Here is a 6,075-nt window from a genome sequence, read left to right as displayed (position 1 = left end):
ATAAACACTGGGTCGCTACAGTTATTGTTATTTTTGGACGTAAACATTATTTAGAGTTATTTCAATGAGGGGGAAGGGTCACGTGGGGGCATTTTTGTATGGCTGTCCCTTAATATATCCTTCTAATCTAACTATCCATATGTTTCATTCTCGTTCAATGCTATGTGAAGATAACTCTGATTGTATTTGACACAGCCCATTCAGAGGTTAGACAGTCATACCAGAGAAACCATCAGCCTCAGTGGTGAAGCTGTAACATGGCTTTTAGAGACAGATCTAAAGCATCTCTGTCACAGTTAAAACTCTAGACTACTCCCCTCCCCTTCTCTGTCAAACCCCAGAGACACAAACCAGGGAGGAAACCACCAGATACATCCAGCCAGGCTCCACAATGCTGTGGTGGTAACCACTCACTCTTCCCTGCCTCACTTAGGCTGTCTAATGGCTGAGGAGGCGGGGGAGAGACTCAGAGAGAGAACCCGTAAAGGAACATAGATACAGTTGAAGAAGGATAGGCAGAAAGATCTGGAGGACCACTGGGTCTAACCGTCCCTCTCTGGACTCTCTCTGGCCGTCCCTCTCTGGACTCTCTCTGGCCGTCCCTCTCTGGCCGTCCCTCTCTGGCCGCCCCTCTCTGGCCTTCCCTCTCTGGCCGTCCCTCTCTGGCCGTCCCTCTCTGGCCGTCCCTCTCTGGCCGTCCCTCTCTGGCCGTCCCTCTCTGGCCTCTCTCTGGCCGTCCCTCTCTGGCCTCTCTCTGGCCATCCCTCTCTGGCCTCTCTCTGATGTGTTTTAGAGCAGCGATGCAGCACTAAACACTAATTCACTGGCTTTCCATCATCTTAATAGCATGATAATGTCTTTCGGGGGGGGGGGGGTCTTTCACAATCTGTCACCAATGCATTAGTATAATTTACATAAGCCAAAGACGCTGCAGGTCAGAGTTATTGACTCAGGCCAAATAGTTTGTGTTGCACAGAGGTTGGTAGCACCTTAATTGGGGAGGACGGGCTCATAGGAATGACTGGAACAGATTAAATGAAATAGTATCGAACTCATCAAACACATGGTCTCCTCCCCTCAGCAGCCCCCTGTGTTGTGTTTTGTTATGGCACTTTACGGAGTTGTTTGTCACCAAGTGTTTGAGAAAAGCCTGAAGTGAAAAGCAAAACCGTAGAAAACAGTTATTAATCAATGTATTTAGTCTAAAAACAGCTTTAAATAACTGTACAAATACTACGACCATCTATTACCACAGTGTAAATGTGTTTGGGGGTAGTAGGGTATGATTTTGGACTGGGTATAAGTTCCACCTGACACAGGATGATGTGCTCTGAGCAGACCACAAGCAGGTTGCACTCAAACCTCCTGCAGATCTTCTCCTTGATGCGGTTGTACATGTCGGAAGAGTCGTCAGAAATCGTAGATGAGGATCTTCATAGGCAGCTGGATGGCCCGGCGGTTCCTGTTACATTTACATTACATTTAAGTTGTTGATAGCTATCTTCTTATCCAGCTCTCTGCACTTCATCCTCACTGGGCATGGAGAACAGGTATAGTAAGCACAGGAAGTCCAGTCAAAAAATAACCACTAGCCCTAGCTTCACTTAACTCCTACACCCTTAGTGTTAACAGATCTGAAGGGACTGGATAGATCTGAGCATATGGGCTGGACTACATAGCCTTCCAATGGACTTCTTCAGGGAGCTTCTGCCATCCATTTCCATCAGATCTGCTAACACTGACAACTTAAGGGAGTTAAGGGAAGTACAATGTACTGTTTAAGTCAATCCATCTTTCTGTTCAGTGATGAGGTGCTGGAGGATGACATCGGTCATGCCGTCTCTGTAGGCGTAACGATCTTTGTACAGGCCATGCATCGTGTTGAAGATTAGCTGAAAGAAGGCTATGGTCTGTCCTGGAAGCCCAACACCTACACAGAAGACAAAGAGAGAACAATGTAACAGTGGTTCCCATTAACACTTCCATGAAAATACAGAGAGACAAAGTGTTCCTGTTGTTAGATCCCCGTCTAAGACAATGTGGAGGTAGAACCTAATGCTTTCTCGTGTGAGTTGCTAGTATTAATATAATACAAAATATTAAAGATATAAAATAAACTACATTGATATTACTTTCATGTACTCTATGGGTGATCACAGATACTTTTTCCACAAGTTAAAAATAACTGATCTGTGAATTTATCCCAACATCACATTGTAGCATCAACACTTGATCTGACAGCATGACATCTATAGCGTTTTACGTCAGTCGCATCTTATAATTTCCGTTCCGCGTTCTTCACAGCATGTCTTAGCACCATGTCAGCTCTGTTTTAAATTACAGCGTTCCAATACAGTACCCTTCAGACACACGCACACACACTCTCTCTCATACACTCTTACACAGTTACTCAAATGTACACACACACACTAAAAGCGACCCACCACATAGACTCTACAGGTCCACACCCAGGAGCTCTGTTCCCCGATGGTGCCGAGCCGCACCCAGTATTTGGTGTAGAGGGAGGCCTGCCTGTCCGAGCCGCCCATCACAATGTAATCCCACTTGGGAAAGTAGCTGACGCAGCAGGAGTCATAGAGAGTTCTGTCCTTCCCAATCTGAGAGAGACAGAGGAACAGACATTGAAATAACAAGGAATTATACTTCATATTTATTGACCTTTAACTGAGCTATACTTGTCTAGGCCAATACTTCCCCTGACTGGGAGCAAGTCTCAAATTAATGTCCTAAAAATCATCTGTCCTCGGTTGCAATACTCACACAACAACTGTTCCATGGCCGAACAGCCGCACACAAGCCTAAGATCACCATGTGCAATGCCAAGCATCGGCTGTAGTGGTGTAAAGCTTGCCGCCATTGGACTCTGGAGCAGTGGAAACACGTTCTCTGGAGTGATGAATCACGCCCTCACCATCCGGCAGTCCGACGGACGAATCTGTGTTTGGTGGATGCCAGGAGAACGCTACCTGCCCCAATGCATAGTGCCAACTGTAAAGTTTGGTGGATGAGGAATAATGGTCTGGGGCTGTTTTTCATAGTTCGGGCTAGGCCCTTTAGTTCCAGTGAAGGGAAACCTTAATCCTACAGCATACAATGACATTCTAGATGATTCTGTGCTTCCAACTTTGTAGCAACAGTTTGGGGAAGGTCCGTTACTGTTTCAGCATGGCAATGCCCCCGTGCACAAAGCGAGGTCCATACAGAAATGGTTTGTCGAGATCGGTGTGGAAAAACTTGACTGGAATGCACAGAGCCCTGATCTCAACCCCATCAAACACCTTTGGGATGAATTGGAACGCCGACTGTGAGCCAGGTCTAACCGCCCAACATCAGTGCCCAACCTCAATAATAGTCTTGTGGCTGAATTGAAGCAAGTCACTGCAGCAATGTTCCAACATCTAATGGAAAGCCTTCCCAGAAGAGTGGAGGCTGTTATAGCAGCAAAGGGGGTATCAACTCCATCTTAATGCCCATGACTTTGGAATGAGATGTTCGACGAGCAGGTGTCCACATACTTTTTAGTCATGTAGTATATTTTAAAAACAACTTGAGTAATTCTAATAATTTGATATTAATGAGATGGGCACATGTATTTATTACAGAAAATAAAACATATACAGTGCATTGGGAAGTATTCAGACCCCTTCCCTTTTTCCACATTTTGTCACGTCACAGCCTTATTCTAAAATGGATTAAATTATTATTATTACTCATAGGAGTCTTAACATGTTCAATACCAATGTTCTTCATCTCAGAGAGCTGATTTTGTGACGAGCCTCCATGAAATGCGCAGCAGCACAGGGTGTCTCTGGTCAAGAGTTCCTATATGAACCCTGTGTTCTGCTATCCTTGTTTTCAGAGCTCATTAATTTTTTTCCTACACAGCATAGACCACAAATACACTTGACTATGCATACCACGTTGTTTGTAGAACACCTAATGATGCCTTGCCCATGATAGGGTGATTGAACATTTCTTCGTAAAGTTTCAGTGGGTCTGTAATTACCGTCCGGCACATTGACTAGGAAGGTGCTACGTGGTGCTGGTGGAAGATCCATCCTCATTTGACTGATGTTGGAGGCGTGTCTGAAGACGACCTATTTTCCAGTTATGGATCGGTGTTCAAGATGAGCCAGCATTTTTTTATGATATGGTCCAACTATTTGCCAAGTGGCGAGTACTGAAGGTTGTATTGAACTCGCTGGTCAGGGGGGTGGGGTGGTTTGGGCGTGAGGCTGTCATCCTGGGTCATATCTTTGTATCAGGAATATGGCATCATTTGAAATGTGGTCTCACCCATTAAAACAGGGAAGTTTCTCTCATATTTATGGTCCACAATGTATGAGCCAAGGCTTTCTCCAGACCACGACCTAGTAGACACATCAAAGCTTACAGTCCTTAGCAATCCCGTTAAGCGCCTGACCAAACAGATGGAAAAACACATACACACTCTCTTGTTTCTAAATGGGCTCTATTGTTCTGGCACTTGAAGTCCATTTGCGCAACGTCATATCAGTTCCCGACTGTGCATCTGGTTCTCCTCACTCTGAAAAATAACCTCCTGACAGTCCATTCTTTTGCCCTGAAATAAAATAATTTTGGACAACCTCCCTTTTTTTTATTACAGATTATTCCCAGCATGGTAATCAAACCAGCATGTTCACTGAAACCGATGAACAGCCCAGTGACAACACATGAGACTAAGGTTCCATGGCAGGGTAATGAAAAAAAGTGCATATTTGTCTGTACTTACAGTATTACCCAGGGGATATGGGGGAGGAGTAGTGAGGGGATCATTATTAAATGCTAAACAGGATCACCTCCAGTCCAGTGTTATGGTTTCAATAGTGCCTGACAGGCTGATTGCATACAGGCCTTAAAGGCCTAATGAAGTGTTATCAATACATTATGGTGGCCTGTGGTTTATGTGTTATCGCTCGTTGCCACAGCAATGGGAAAGTGTGATAACACCCAGGCCATTGACCAATCACCGCTGCCCACCTGGGAGCAGAGCCTCAAACCCTGTGGTCGTAACCATAGGCCTTTGATCTCTACATAACGACCATTCGGTGTATCGCTGTGCTACACACTGATATACGTTGGATTGTCAATCATCAGAGTATTTTCTATGATACTTTCTATGAAGCAAATGTTTAAAAAAATCACGACTGCATTTTCTACTAGATAGGCTACTTGTCTAACATAGCATATCTATTCATTTGCTGTGGAAACAAACTCTAAATGTTTATCTCATATGTAACCAATATCCAGATGGCCAGTAGGAGGCAAAAACATTTACTACATTTTAGACCAGGGGTGGGTAAACTTTTTGGTTTAAGGGCCACATCGGTATTTTGAAATTCAATGAAGGGCCACAGATTTGGGGTGGGGGGTTGTTTTGTTTGTCAAAATCAATGTGGATCAGAAAAAGCACAGTTATTTGAAAATATATAGATCCGTTATAATTTTTACCTAATTTCTTTCAGTGGGTCATTGTGCTCATCCCTGAGAGAGACACGCCACAATGAGTCTTTCCCTGAGTTTTGATGTTACCTCCCTTCCTTCATGCATGCAGTGGTCTTGATCAGAGAACAGTCCCTGCAGCAGGGGCTCCCCTCCTCTCCTCTCCCTGCCTGCCTCTCTTTCTCCAGCTGCCTAGCTCAGCACCAGGTGCTCTACCCTGCTGCTGCAGCTCTGCCTGCTCTGGCTGTAGGGGGCGTCGGTGAGCAGGCACAGGGGCTCTGGCATGCTGCTGTCCACATCCACTTCCACTGCCTCATCATCCTCTTCCTCACAGAACGGCACCCACTTCCACCAGTCCCTGTCAGAGCTCGCTTGGTCAAACATTGACACCTACTGGCTGTCTACAGGAAATGCATTGGACTTCCGATGTCCCAAAACAAACTCTCACCCGCACTCACAAGTATGTCTATTTTCTCCGATTTCCTCTCCGTTCGCGCAGTTGATGTTCAACAGGTTGCTGTCCAACAGGTTGCTGTCGTGGAGGACTGTTTACAGGATCGCTTGTGCGCAGACTCCGTTCTCTGTTTCCTG

The sequence above is a fragment of the Oncorhynchus nerka genome, linkage group LG7 (genome assembly GCF_034236695.1).
Source record: "Oncorhynchus nerka isolate Pitt River linkage group LG7, Oner_Uvic_2.0, whole genome shotgun sequence".
Taxonomy (NCBI): Eukaryota; Metazoa; Chordata; class Actinopteri; order Salmoniformes; family Salmonidae; genus Oncorhynchus; species Oncorhynchus nerka.
The sequence above is the reverse complement of the archived record's forward strand: the minus strand, read 5'-3'. Positions refer to the sequence as shown.